At 52.2% G+C, this 15,134-nt stretch overlaps 1 pseudogene; it reads left to right on the plus strand.

The window, feature by feature from the left end:
• The first annotated feature begins 1,082 nt into the window (after positions 1-1,082).
• On the plus strand, positions 1,083-12,468 carry LOC106497905 (T-cell activation Rho GTPase-activating protein-like; annotated as a pseudogene).
• The last annotated feature ends 2,666 nt before the right edge of the window (positions 12,469-15,134 follow it).

The following is a 15,134-nucleotide window of genomic DNA, read 5'->3' on the forward strand; positions in this document are numbered from 1 at the left end:
GCTGCACCAGGTGGGCCCACTTCCCCAATCAGCACCACAAGCAGTGAGATCTGTGCTGGCCCCACACAAATCCTCCACAGACTACATGGGACAGCTGTTATGACTGGAAGAGTTGGGGTACAGCTATGGGGACTAAGGGCAGCCTGGCCCTTTGATTAGGATCAATGTGTTTTTTTTCTCCTGCTGCAGCCAATCTTGTGACGATATGAGAAGTTCCAGGTATAAAGTGTTTTGTTTTGTTTTTCAACCAAAAACAATGTCAAAGGGGCAAGGAAGAGGAGCAGAGACTTTTCCTGGACACAGCTTTTTCACATCTCCTGTTCCTCTAAGGGCTTTACATGGGCTTAAGACAGTGAGTTCAAACAGAAGAAAATGTGTTTTTTTTTTATTGTTTACGAGCTGAGTATGCACCTATGCTTAGATGCAATCAGAATATGTAAATGGCATTTATCTTTTCAGGACAGAAGCTCCCACTACGTCACAGTTTCGCAGGACTCAGGCTGTGTCAAAATACATTTGTGAGATGGTTTGAAGGAAGCATTGGTATAAACTCCTGTCAATGAGTAGAGTATACTCCTCACCAAAATTGCCTTCCCCTCCTCTCATCAGCCCTGCTTAGGGAAGGGGTCTCCCTCCTGCCCTCTTCCCTCCCTCTCCCCTCCACCACAAGGGATTGATACATTTTGTTTCTATTATGTGTAACATTGGAATGACAGTCTGCAGTGGTTCTCCAGACTTTGCAGCAAAGGAATTGAGGGCTTTTTCAGAAGACCTGTGCTGGATATTGTTCAATGCAATGAAAGGATTGCTCTCCCATTCCCCATGTGATCTCAGGGCAGTTCCATCTCATCAGCACTAAAATCCAGCTTCTCTTTGGAAAAAAAATCTTGAATGTGGATATTTGAATCTGCAACGGAAAATGTGCATGTCCCCCTTCCTCCTCTGGTAGCAAGGGTGGGACAGAGCAACCTGTGTCGCACAAGGCAAACTCTGTCTCGCTGCTCTAAGAAAAAACTCCAAAGACGAAACCCAGTGACCCCATGTCTACCAGCACCCCCAGGCCTCGAGCCTCCTGTGGGCACATGGTGACCGGCAGGGCCCTGCTCAGCCCCTCGCAAGACCTGCTGCACCTCCTCAGAGACACCTCATCCCTTCTGCTGAAGGAGCCCAACACGAAGGCACTGTCATGGGCAGACCTGGAATACGACAATGCTTCTCGCACCCACGGGCTCTCCACATGCCCTGGAGCCCCCGCCAGGTTATGCTGGGGAAGAGGCAATGCCAACGCATGGGATGCGTGTGCACGTTATGGGACGCAGGAGCCAGCACTGGGCGAGTCAGTGCAGAGGCAGGCACTGACACTGCACGGCCCCTGTGCCCGCTCTCTTGCACCCGCTTCACACTCTTTATGGCACCCAGTGTCAGCAGATTGGCAAGGTCCCATCCCACGTTCCTCAACAGCGAATGTAAGGCCATACAGATCAGGATCATGGAATCTGTACCTGTGAGGCTTGTGGACTTTTTCAGAATTACAGAGTATTAATATTTATTTCTATCAAAGAATTGTCTAGAAAATCCAGGCACAGGCCGGGGCTCAGCTTCCGAAGATGTTATGCTTTGACTTTTGGCTGCTATTCTGGCACAAGTCACCCTGCCCTGGGCTGCCCTTCACCACGAAGCACAGCTGCAGCCAAAGGCACCTCTCTGCCTCAGCTCCCAGGCTCGTGTGGAGCAGCTTCATGGAGCTGCAGCCACAGAGCTACAGCTTTCGGTGCAGAAAGGGCAGTCAGGAGCAGGAAAGACCGTTCAAGATGTTTTCAGCGCCTTGGCCTGAAAGACAGGGTTCTCTGTGTGCAGGTGACGGTGTTGGTGGAGTTCCTCATAGACAACTGCGCAGCAATGTTTGGGGAGGACATGGCCTTGCCTTTCAGCCCTTTGGCCGAGGAGTCCTGGGAGCACACAGGCAATTCTGCAGGTAAGAGGATGGGCTGAGGCTTGTCACCGACCCGGGGCTGCTGCTTCCAACTCTTGAATTGGAGAGTGGAAGACATCAGTGGAAATGCAGAGAGGTGCAGAGGGTCCAATACATTATTGCAGGGTCTTGCTGCTGGAACACTTTCCAGAAGCTCCAAATGACAGCACTCCTCAAACAGAATGCAGGACAGATGTCCAACAGCTGTAAAACTTCCCCTCTTCAGAGTTGCTCGCCATGTACTAGCACTGCACCCTCCCAGGATATTGCCCTTGGGGGCACTTGTGTTTCCTTAACTTCTCTGCAAGTCCATAGGTACTAAGGCTTGGCATCTGCCCAGGGTGCATGGTCCCACTGGGAAAGTCCCCTTTTCCCTTCAGGTGGCCACTAAAAACTAGCTAACGGGCTCTTTCTCACCGCAGAACACCCACGGGCTACTCAGCAGAGCGGTTCTGCCCATGATAGCCCAGAGCCTGAAGCTGAATGTGGCCCCCATACCTCTGAGATGGAGCAGCCCAAAGCGAGAAGCACCAGCATGAGCAGAAGATATCCAACATGCGTCTCTGCCCCTTCGCTGCCTCACTTTACAAATGATGTCAGCACGATGGACAGGAGGTACTCAGAGCCAGACCTGTCCTTCCAGAACTGCTTAGAAGGCAGGATAAGGCACCAGAAGCTAACCAAAAGCGAGGACAATTTTCCTGCTCGGCAGGGACAGCTCAGGTTGGAGAACAAGGCACTGGAAAAACGGCTTTCAGTCTTGCCCTCACAATTATCAGACGACTCGCTACCCACAACATCTTCCAGTTGCTCTCTGGAGAGCTCCTTTTCTGGTTCTGAGGGCTCAGTTTTCATCAGCTCCCCATGACTTTCACCCTCTCGGCCCAAAAATCCTTTCTACGTAGGCCCCAGTCTTTTTCCAGCAAGTCCACCAAGGACAGCAGCACACCTAGCAGAGAGATCCAAAAGCACTCCATGTCCCCCTCTTTTGCAAACGATGGGAAAACACTAAGACCAACCCAGAGCTGGGTGCCTGCAGACACAGGAGTTTTGCAAAAGACAGCTCTCTGAAAGCTGACTGCTCTCTTTCCACAGCAAAAAGAAGGCAGTTCTCCCACAGAATTGTGCAGGGAAAGAGGTGCACTGAGAACAAGCCATTGCTTGTCGGGTAGCAGCAAAGGCCGCATTTCAGGTCAGCTGATGAAGTGTTTAGAGAGGTAGGTGGACCAGAGGAGTGCTGGAAGAACACGCTCCTAGGAAGAGGCTACGAAAAACTCTCTGACCACTCAAGATCAGTGATGCTGACGCAGGACACTTGGCTGCCTTAGCCCTGCACCAGCAGTTTGCAGTGGAGAGCAGAGAGGGCGCCAAGGACTCCAAGAGGGTGCTACTCAGTGACCGAGTTTCTGCAGGGAAGGATTCTGAGGGAGAAACTGCAACTGCAATGTTGCTGTTGGAGTAAACTCCTGTGTGAGTTTACCTGTGACTCCTGGAGTTTATCGGCTGAGAGCCATGTCTGAATCCTATCAAAAGCACAAACATGAGTACGTGGCTCGGTGGTGCAGCCAGCGAGGTAGACCAGAGGAGTGCTGGAAGGCCACGCTCCTAGGAAGAGGCTAAAAAAACTCTCTGACCACTCCAGTCATAAATCCTGTAAGGAAAGAGTCTGGATTCCAGTTTTCAAGAGCTAAGCCTGCTCCTCATTTGTAAAATAAAAACTATATTACAAAGAAAAGAACTCGGCAGCATCCTCATAACCTTGTAAGAATGCCTGGAAGGGCAATGTGCTTGTACATGTAGCAACCTGCACTGCCTTGGTTAGCCCTTCAGTCCCTGTTTAGGGCTCAGGGTAGCCTTGCAGCAGCAGCAGGGAGACTTTTGTTTCACTCCTGTGGAACTTCACTACAATAAAGCACTTTTTAGCATGACTCTTTGACTGCTTCTTGTCTCTCGTTAAAACAGTCGGGCACTACGTGCATTATGCCGACATTTACGCGCCTCGACAGGTACGGCAGTTCTATTGGAATGAGCTGACATCTCTGCGTAGCAGGAGGGGGAGGACTTGAGCAGCAGGGTGCCCGCAGTTGCTGTGGTAAGAGCCTGCAGGCTAGATTTGGGGAAGAAATGCCTGTCTGTCAGGGCCTGAAGGCACAGCCCCAGAGAACAGCAGTTACCAGTGGGTGGGGAGAGAAGTTACCAAGAGGTGCTGCTGTTCCAGAGGTGGCTTCCTAGAAAAGGGGCACGGAGGCACTCACCGAAGTGATGTTTCCTGGCTGTAGCTCTTCCCAGGACACCAAGGAAAGGGGCGGTAGAGGACCTGGCCTGAGAGGATGAAGCAGTGCCTGGGAGAAGGAGCATGCGGGCAGGCTGCAAGTAGACAGCATGCCCCCTCCGTTGGCCCTGGTGAGCAGAGGCACCCTCCTCCCAAGGAAGTCACGTGAGAGGGTCCTGTTGCAAGTGGGAAAAGACATTGGCCCTTTTCTGGGATCTGGAAATGATTTCAGGGTGCATGGACTTACAAACCGGGAGAACTGCTGCGGCACATGCTAGTCAGATGTTGTCTGGAGTTTCTGAGTTGACCCTCTCCTGCGGCCCCACTGAGCTGCCTGTGCCTCTTCAGACGTGCGCAGTGGTTTTTCACCACGGAAATACCCCTGGCTGCAGAAGGAGGGGATCTGGTGTGGAAGTTTTGGTCTCTTCCCCTTGCCACTGACTAACGGGGATAACCTGATGTACACCACAGCCCGCATTCCCTGCGCACGGCCAATTGTATCTTCAGGAGGAGACAGGCAGCTGGAAGAAAACTGCCTGCTTTCAGCATAGCTGGAGCATAGATGTACAGTGAGTGTCCCTTTCTGCACTTGCTTTTCCAAGCTGGCTCTAGCAAGACGTGTTCCTGCTGCAAGGTGGGCTCTCACTTGTGAAACCTTGGGAGAAGGGGCAGTGCCCTTCCAGGACTCCCTTTCCAGAAGGGCAGCAGGCATTTGAGAGAAGCCAGCAGCAGCAGCAGCAGATGGCCTACACAGAAACCTGGTGTCCGTTTGAAGGTGGGCTTTTCTTTTTTTTTTTGCTGGACAGAAGTGCTTTTCCTGCAGATGCTTGGGACAGAACTCAGCCTCTCCACTCCTCAGAAATAGCCCTGGGTTACACCAAGCACACTCAAACTGACAGGCTTCCTCTGGCTTTTGGAAGCTCTCCAGAGCTGCATGCGGAAGAGCCTCTTGAGCGTGCAGTAGGGATGCGCGTGGAGTGTCCGCAAGGTGCATGTGTGGCCAGAGCCCGCTGTCCACTCCTCCACCCAAGCAGCACCAGGAGGAGATGTGGCCATGCAAGTAGGCCAAGGAGAGGTAGGAGGCCAAGTCCAGGCCACCAGCACTGCTGTCCCCTGGACACAAGCAATGTGCTGCTGCAAAATGGAGGCAGAAGCCTTGGGGAACTTCTCCTCACAGAAAGCATAAGAGCGCAGCGCTAAGGCCGGGGCTTCTGCATCTGCAGTGGCCGTGCTGCTTTCAGCTCCGAATGACAGTGCTGGGAAATGCTCTGCCCTGCAGCAAGAGCATCCGGGCTAAGAGGGGTTGAGAACAGCCAGCTGCGCTCGGCGGTACCGGGGCCTTGCGGCAGGGCGACAGCGATTGGGGGTGTACCCAGAGCTTGCCAAGACCTAGAGGGGTGTCAGAGAGGCCTTTCAGACAGCCACCCCTTTCTGCTCTGAAGCATTTCCAAGCCCACCAAGGCTTGTCCAACCAGGACTGTTGCAGCAGTGCTAGGAGGTGTTGGGGGGTTTTCACAGACGGGGACCCAGCTGCTGAAGCTGGACAGCGCTCAGACACCAAGCCCATCTCGCCCCTTGTCCCAGGGAGCGTTTGCCTCCCCCCAGCCACCACTGCGACACAGAAAGGCAGCTCCTGGTCTCTGAGCACGTCTTTTAGACCCTCTTGGTGGCAGCAACTGCCGCTGGCTGCACGGGGCCCAGACCCGGCAAGCAAAGGGGGCTGGCATCAGCCAGCAGCGGTGTCCCAGTCACACCAGCCCTGCTCCCACACCACAGACGTGGAAATCTAGGAGCGTCAGAGGTGCTGGGCAGCTGGGGAGACTCCTCTTTCCACCCGCGGCACCTGGACCGTGCCCCCCGGGGCAGAGCTGCCCCGTGGCCCGGCCACCGCATCACAATGTGCCGCGGTGGCACCCACTGTGACCTCAGCCACGGCCACTGGTGTCCGTCCCCCAGTTCGGTGCTGTGCTGGCGTGGGGAGAGGCAGGCTCCCAGCCTCCTGGCACTACTTGGCACACGGGCATTGCTTCCCGTGCCTGCCTGTGCCACCATGGGACAGGCAAACTGCTGCGGCGGGAGGGGCGCTACCAGCCCCGCTCCCGGCACGCAGCCACAGCCTGGGGCGCCTCGCGCCTGCCACGGGCTCTTTGGCAGGAAAGGCTCTCGGCCCCCGCAGCCGCTGAGCACCTTTGTGTCACGCAGGACCCCCCAGCTCCTCCTCAGCGACTGTGTGTGGGTGACCCGGCACTGGCGGGCAAAGGAGAGGCACCTCCTGCTCTTCCCGGATGCCATCGCTGTGGCCAGCTTCAAGTAAGAAGAGCAACCAGCGCCGTGCTTCCTCCCCGCCACCGCTTCTGCCACCAGCCCCAGGGTGCTGATGCACAGTGCCTGACCAAGCCTCTGCTGGCCTCACTTCCCAGCAGTGCCTTTTTGAATGTGGCTCCTGCTGACTGAGGCACCTTTCTCCTGCCCGAGGCTCGTGGGGGCCACCCCAAGGCTCTGCCACCGGGCCACGGCTCTCCCCTGGCAGCAGCCCCCCACGACAGCAACCTCCAAGTCAGTCCCTGCTCTTGCTCCTGGCAGATACTGCTCCACCCTCTGCCTCAAGCACTGCGTGTGCCTCAGCCAGCTGTGGGTGGTGTGTGGTGAGGATGAGGCAGCGAGAGGGGGGGAAGAGGAGGAGATGGGGAAGGAGGAGGAGGAGGAGGAGGAGGCATTCAGCCTCTCAAGGCAGAACACCCTCATCTTCATGTGGCCCAGTGACCTCTGTGCGGTCACTTTCTGGTGAGTCCTGGGACTAGGTGGGGGGCTGTGGTGGGTGCAGGGCACCGTGTCTACCTTCAGTCTTCTGGGGGCTTGCTGGGGCTCAGCTCAGGCTGTGGGGGGGCCACGTAGAAAGTAGAGGCCCCACTTTGGTTTCAGACCAGGACCCAATGGTCTCTTGAAGGTGAGAACAGGAATGCTGGGACTCCTGCTTCCGCTGCGGGGAAGGCAAAGACACGTGCCTTTGCGGGAAGGGAGGGAAGCAACCTCATTTCCAGGGGGCGCAGAGCTCACTCACGGCCTCTTGCCACAAGTCCCTGGGGAGTCCAGGGCCTCTCGCGTGCCCTCCTGGCTGTGTGAGCGTGCCCATGTCTCTGCAGGGGAGCGCAGGACCTTGGTCAGGGAGAGCTGGACAGGAAATGGCACCTCCCAGCAGATCCAGGGGTGCACAAGCCACCTGCCCCCTCCACGGCCCTGCAGCTCTGCTCAGCCAAGGGACACTGCTGGGGGACACAGAACAGGGTGCTTTGGTGTAGCACACCCCTTTGGAGCAGTGCCATGCGGCTGAGATGTGTTTGGGGGCCTGTGTGTGTCCAAAGGATGAGTAGCAGCAGGGTATGAGGCTGTTCCTCCTTTTCCCTGCAGGTCACAGGAGGGGAAGGAGCACTGGCTGCAGGCCATGCTCAGGTGAGCCCTGCCAGGGGATTGAGAGTGCCTGCGGCATCAAAGTTGGAGGTGGTGGAGAGCTCCAGCTGGAGCTGCCCCCAGAAATGCAGCTGTGGAGGTGGGGGAAAGGGACACCCACCGCAGAGCCTAGCTCCTGGACAGAGCAGCGTGAGGTGCTTAGCCTAGTGCCTGGAAATTAGCTCCAGCCCCATGGAGCTGTCACCACAGCTCCTTGCTGGCATGGATTGGGAGCCCAAGCTGCTGCTCTCCATTTCCATGTGGAAGAGGCCTCTAGACAGCAGGACCGGTGGGAGGGGGGTTCTGCAGAGTGGTGCTGCCAGCAAGCGCTGCAGGAAGCTCTCCTGGGTCAGGGTGGTGTGGGGGCGCTGGGCTGGTGGCAGGGGAGGGAGCAGAGAGGGCTGGGTGTGACAGAGCTCCTCCTTTGTCCCTGCCCTGCAAAGCCGAGGAGACCAGGGGCCCGGGGTAGCCCGAATGCCCTCCCTTCGGTTCTTCATGGAGGCCATCAGCTCCTTGGAGCCTGTAAGTGTCCTCTGGGTTTCCCCTCTGCCAAGAGAGCCACTTGGCTTTTGAAAACAGCCCCTGGGACAAGCTGCTCATGTTGGTTCTTTGTTCTCCTGCCTAGGAGGTGGCTGCCGAGACCATCAAGACACTGATTTTGGCGGATGTAAGCAGTGGCTCCCTTTCCACTGGTCCGCTTTTCTTTCTTTTTTTTTTTTTCCCCCAACACCCACTTTTCTGCTGGGTGTTGGCAGGAGGTCTCTTAGCAGGGTGGGGGCAGCTCCACGGGGGGTGCCGAGGGGCCCCACGGGGCGCAGTGCAGGGGAGCCGCCTGGCTGGCCAAAGCTGCAGCATAAGCCTTTGCCACAAGCACCGCAGTGGGGCAGAGAGGCGGTGTCCTTGCTGGACTGAGGTGTCTCCTCAGCAGGTGTCTGACGACCTCTGGCTTTTCCCTGAGCCTCTCCCACATCACTGCCTTGCTGAAGCAGCTTGCTCATGGCCCTTCCTGCTGAGTGGCGGCTCTGTAACCTGAACACGTTTCTTTCAGGATGAGATCAGGCAATGCCTCGTCTGGGTCCCATCTGATACTGAAGAGGAAAGCAGCCACTCAACAGGTGAGTTTGCAAAAGAAACTGTGGAGCTGCCCTCTGCCATAAGGCTTGAGAGAGGCTGCAAAGCAGGAGCCACTATTTGCACTCTTGCCATCGCATGGACGGGGGCATGCTCAGACTGTGCAGCATAAACTGCTGTCATTGCAAGCTGCCCAAGGGACAGACATGCCTTACAGTGATCAGAGAAACCTCTGCAATGCCAAAAACCTCTACACATGTCAAACACCTTGTGGTTCTTTCTGTGCCCTGTGGGTTCCCACTTTGCAAGAGGAAACAGTGGCTAGACTGTTAGAAAACCTGGAGAGCTGGTGTCCTTGGAGAGGTGGTCACAGTTTTACAATGCAGGCGGTTTTTCGTTTGGGAATCACTTTGTTGTCTTTCCATTTCCTCCCGCTGAGTTTGAGTTGCTGATTCAACATGCATCTCTGCTTTTCATTTGGCATCACATGGCACTGCACACAGACAAAAGGCAGCCTCTGTGGAAATGCAGAGAGGTGCAGAGGGTTCAATAGGTTACAGCAGGGTCTTGCTGCTGCAACACTTCCCAGGAGCTCCAAATGACAGCACTTCCCAAACAACATGCATGCCAGATGTGAGGTGTCTGCCTTTCGTGGATGCCTCAAGCATGTGCTGTTGAGGATGTGCTGTTACTTCGAGGCCACTGCTGACAGGGCTAGAAATAGAAATTCTGTCTTTGTCCAAACTCAACAGATTCAGAGGTCTCTGTTTGGCCACGGCCTCTCAGGAGGAAGAGGCTATACAGAAAGAGACGTGTTTTTTTGCAGAGCTGCTTGGTAGCTATGCTCTCAATGTCCTTCTGTGCACTTGCCTTATGGCAGTTTGCCAAGAACTGTTTCTTCTTCAAGTTGAGCTGAAAGCTCCTGGTCTAGACTCTGGCTTCTAAAACCTGCTGCAGGAAATGTCCTTTCAGGAGCCGTTCCCCCAAAAGTGCTGCAGTCAGCAGCAAGAACTAGGGAGCAGGCCCCATCAGAGGGCCTACTCAGTAACCTGGGGTCGGCTTTTTTAGATTTGGGTTTTTTCCTTCACAGCAGTCACTTTCCTGCCCATTCTTTGGCTAGTGTTCTCCCTAGAGAACTGTCAGGGTGAAAAATCATGACTTCAGGCAAAATAGCATCCAACCTCTAGCTTTTACTTTCTAGAGCTGCCTTCAGAAGAGCTTAGCGACCAGGTAACAGAGCTGCAGGTGGAGTGCCAGGAAAGTGAACTTCTGGACAGATCACCCTCTCCACTCGCCGTCCAGACAGAAATAGGCAGAGATGTGGCTGCATACCTCCTACTGAAAGCAGTAGGCACTTAGTGTGTTCTTCACAACTACTCTGCACTGAAAGACATGTAATGCTTTCAAACATCTGGCTGCTGAGACACTTGCCAGCCACTTTGCTCTTCCAAACTATGCTCATATAATAGAAATTACAGAAGAAAATTTGATGGAATAGAGTAAGCTATAATATACATAATATTTATAAAATTTCATAACCTATAATCAAGTATAAAAGAAATAGGCTTACAAATCCTATCATGACTTGGTCTTTCCTCAGGTGCCCTGCTCCCACTCAGAACATTGTCACACTATCCAGACTAAGGGTACTTATTAGCTGTGAAAATGGACTCCAAAGGGGATTACTAGTGTGAAAGTGGGTTCAAAATGGCCTGGAAGAGCAAGTGGTGAATCAATCCAAACAGAATAAGGAAGTGTACAGAAGGTGGAAGCAGGGCAGGCCACTTGGGATGAATACAGGGACATTGTCCAAGTATGCAGGCAATGTGAGGAGAATGAGAACCATGATACAATTTCTGTTTCCTACTCATGGTTTTTAAACATCCAAAAGGATACACAAGAATTGCTTCCAAAGGGCATTTTATGGACGTGACAAAGCCAAACCCGCAAACATTAGGAACTGTCAGAGCAATCCCCAAGGTAAGGTCCTTGCTCTGCAGACTCCACAGGCACCGAGGGACAGGTTCATCACAGGCCCCTGCTCCATGCAGTGCCAAGGATGGCCTTGCCGTGGGAGCCATGCTGGACTATGGTGCTGGAGGCTTGTTGGCATGTTGGCAGGTTTGGGGTAGAGGGTTGCAGGTCAAGGCAGAACAGGCTTGCAAGTGCAGTTGTTCTGGGCTTCCCCAAAGCCTTGTGGCTTGTCCCCTCCACTGAGGTCCCACGTGACACTGGGTGACCTGAAGTCAAATCATGGAACAATATATTCTCCTGTTCCAGTCAGGGATAAAAATCAACTCATTTTAAAATGTTAACAACATAGATATTGGGAACAATCAGCTCACTACCACTGGAATTCACAAATCTAGCTCAGAGAGAGATCAGAGAGGTGCCTGAGGACCAGAAGAAAGCAGACGTCACTGCAGGCTTCAGCAAGGGCAAGAAGGAGGACCCAGGGAACTACAGGCCAGGCAGCCTCAACTTGATCCCTGGAAAGGTGATGGAGCAGTTCCTCCTGGATGCCATCTCTAAGCATGTGAAGGAGAAGAAGGTGATGAGGAGTAGTCAGCATGGATTCACAAAGGGAAAGTCATGCTTAACCAATCTGATAGCCTTCTATGATGGAATGACTGGCTGGGTAGATGAGGGGAGAGCAGTGGATGTTGTCTACCTTGACTTCAGCAAGACTTTTGACACTGTCTCCCATAACATCCTCATAGACAAGCTCAGGAAGTGTGGGTTAGATGAGTGGACAGTGAGGTGGATTGAGAACTGGCTGAATGGCAGAGCTCAGAGGGTTGTGATCAGCGGCGCAGAGTCTATTTGGAGGCCTGTAGCTAGCGGTGTCCCCCAGAGGTCAATACTGGGTGCAGGATTGTTCAACTTCTTCATCAGTGACCTGGATGAAGGGACAGAGGGCACCCTCAGCAAGTTTACTGAGGATACAAAATGGGGAAGAGTGGCTGATCCACCAGAGGGCTGTGCTGCCATTTGCAGGGACCTTGACAGTCTGGAGAGATGGGTGGAGAAGAACCTCATGCCATTCAACAAAGGGAAGTGCAGAGTCCTGCACTGAGGGAGGAATAACCCCATGCCCACTATCCACTGCTCAGGAACAGTCCTGGGTTAAACGAAACACAAACTGACAGGTTTCCTCCGGCTTTTGGAAGCTCTCCAGAGCTGCATGCGGAAGAGCCTCTTGAGCGTGCAGTAGGGATGCGCGTGGAGTGTCTGCAAGGTGCATGTGTGGCCGGAGCCCGCTGTCCACTCCTCCACCCAAGCAGCACCAGGAGGAGATGTGGCCATACAAGTAGGCCAAGGAGAGGTAGGAGGCAAAGTCCGGGCCACCAGCACTGCTGTCCCCTGCATGCGAGCAAGTTGTTCATGCAAAATATAAATTGAGGCAGAAAGCCAGGCAAAAAAATCCCAGTCAAAAACTTTCTTTTGCCTCTGAACAAATGCTCACCTGCTAAACGGCCTTTCTTCACCCAAGGAACTCTTCTCCCTTCCCTGTCTTGTTTTTTTGCTGCAGGATCTCTTGGCTATCTTGTATAGGGAAGACCCTTCCACTGAGGGGATCTTCAGAAAAGCTGCCAATGAGAAGGCTCACAATGAGTTGAAGGAGGACCAAAACAAAATCAGGCAGGTTCATCTGCACAGCAAACTTGTTGGCAGTGGTCTTGAAGGTGAATACTTCTGCCTTTGAGCTGTGAGAGTAGATTGCAAATCTGCATGGGACCACTTGAGTGCCTAGACTGAGCCAGGTGGGACTCAAAGCTAAAACCGTACTGAATCCATATGAAATATTTCAGGCTTAGGCAAGCTTGGCATTTGTCTTTTCCACCTGATTTTCAGTTCCACTTCAGTTCCTGGCTGTAAACCAAATCAAAGAAACAATTTCGGCTGAAAACTCTTGGAGGAGAAGGTCTGGTTTTCTTTCTCCTGAGTCACTTCAGTAATTTATAGCATGGTTCCATGAACAGGAGCATTGAAATAACTGAGATGGCTACAAAGGGGGGGCACAGGGACAGGAAAAGAAGGGACAGGGAAATGTACAGTTTTCTTCTGAAGCTTCACAGCAAAAGGCAGCAAATTGTGAAGCTCCACCCCACAAGCAGACAGAGTTCATCCGCAGCGTAAAGTCTGCTACTTCTGTTTCTCACTCGGTACTATATATGTTGGTGTAGTAACAGATACTACTTCTCTCACGTGCCAGCTCATGCTCAAAAACGCATCTACAGAGGTTTAAGTGAAGTTTTTGCAGGGGGCTGAAAAGAAGTAATATTCTCTCTACCTATGACTATGACAAGAGTTTGGAGATTTCCTCTTTTCTGAGGGCTTAGCTTTCCATCCCTCTTGTTGTTATAACACAGACATTTTAACTAACCCCAAGCAAAATAAAAGCTGAAGAAAAAAAAGAAATGTCATCACCAGGAAGTGGCACTGAGCCCCAACTCTAGCACCAACAGTACTGGTGGATCTTGCACACCAGAAAAGAAGAGCAGCAGCAGTGTGTGGATCAGGTACAAGAGAGGTGTGAAAGCCCCTGGCTGGCAGCTGCCATATGTCCAGACGCAGAACTCCTGGGGCTCAGCTCCAGGCTTCTGGAAGAGACAATGTCCTCACTCAGAGATTGCTGCCACAATTTGTTTTAGGAGGCCACCCAGTGGCTGAGACATCAGGCTGGGGCCAGAGTAACAGAATTCATCTCCAGTGCAATACCTTCATCTTCACACAGGCTGTGGACAACACGCCTGTAATAGCAGCCCTTTAGCAATCCTTACTCCAGTGGTCACAGGTCTCCCTCTCTCCATCTCCCTACTCTGTCCAGTCCATTCCAGCCAGACAACTAGCAGAATTTAGCAAGTACACTCGCAACATTCCTTACTGGGCACGTACAAACTGAAGATTTTGGAGGCTATGCAGGGGCTCTTTTTCTTGGGAACACAAAGTACCATGTTCCTCACACCCTGGCAACATCTCCCCAGATTTCGAGTCCCTGGTCCAAAGCCAGAAACATCTGGATAGCCAAGCTCCAAATTTCAGAAGATATGAGCCAAGTCCCCTCAAACCAAGGGTTTTATTGCTTCCAGCCAGCTTTGTCAGTTTTCCCAAACTGAAGGGCCACAGTGGTCAGGCAATGGCTGCTAAGTGAGGCAGAATTTCTGACTCCTTCCCAGGATCCAAATGCTCATTCACTAACTTTGCATGCCCAGACACCAGTAAATAGGCTGAAGGACAGCCTTCTCCTCCCTCCCTCCCCAGGGACACTTGTACTGTGCTTCTCCAGCCCCACATCTCCTTGCCCCACTGCCCTGCTGTTAAACATGCAATTTCACAACTTCCATTCCTGCACTGACTCTGCCAGCTGCCCATTCAGTAATTACAAAGCCATTCCTTCCTCTTTTTCCTTGCCTCCCACACTCGGGCTTAAGGTTGTTTTTTTTTCTTTTTACTCCTATTTCTGAAAGATTCTCTTACAATATAGCTTCCCCTGTGCCTTGCAGGCTTCCTAAGAAAAGCTCTCTGCTACTCAGAATTCTCTCATCTATGACCATCTATGTTGTCATGGAGAACAGACATCTGTCACAGCAACATAACTGAGCAAAAAGGAATAGCATTTCATCAGTGAATTATATTTGTACCAAAGATTTGAGAAAGAGAGGGCATGGGTATTTTATATATGCAGTCTCGCCAAAGTAATCAAGACTTTATATCACCACCCATGTAGATAAGAAAAGAGCTTTTACTATTTCAGTATCCCTTAATTGCTTTTACATTTCTCTTAGGTTTTCTTAATGTTTTATTATTAAAACTCTCATGTAATCTGAAAACTTGTTCTGATTATTTGTCATGGCAGGGAATACAGTTCATTACAGACAACATATCAAGAGCCCACTTCATTCTCCCATTTCCTACCAGATCACATCTTTATGGTATCTAAATCCTTTGCTTTTACAGAAAAGCAAAATTATGAGTGCATCTCAAGTACTGCAGGCTGCTTTTCAGGACATTTGTACTTCAGTCAGCAACATGTGATCCAGCAGATTTGTATGTCCTCCCAGCAAAATTGTGCAGCCCAGTGATACTGCAGAGCAGGTTAAGAAAATACTGTCAGCTTAACTAGAAACCGTGGTGTTTTTCCTTTTTTTTTTTTTTCCTTAAAAGCTTGTAAAAACCCGCAAAGGCATTACAGTGACACCTTGTGGTTATATTCCCTCATTACTTCAGCTTGCATGCTTTGCCTGCAGAAGTCTGAAACGCCACCGGCTCTGCGATGCCTTGAATGTCTTCTAAAACGCAGGCACAGTTACAGATGTTGTTTGCCCGCTATCACATTCACATCTAACATCGGTTTTGTCTTGGCAGCCA

This window comes from Apteryx mantelli, chromosome 3 (genome assembly GCF_036417845.1).
Source record: "Apteryx mantelli isolate bAptMan1 chromosome 3, bAptMan1.hap1, whole genome shotgun sequence".
Lineage (NCBI taxonomy): Eukaryota > Metazoa > Chordata > Aves > Apterygiformes > Apterygidae > Apteryx > Apteryx mantelli.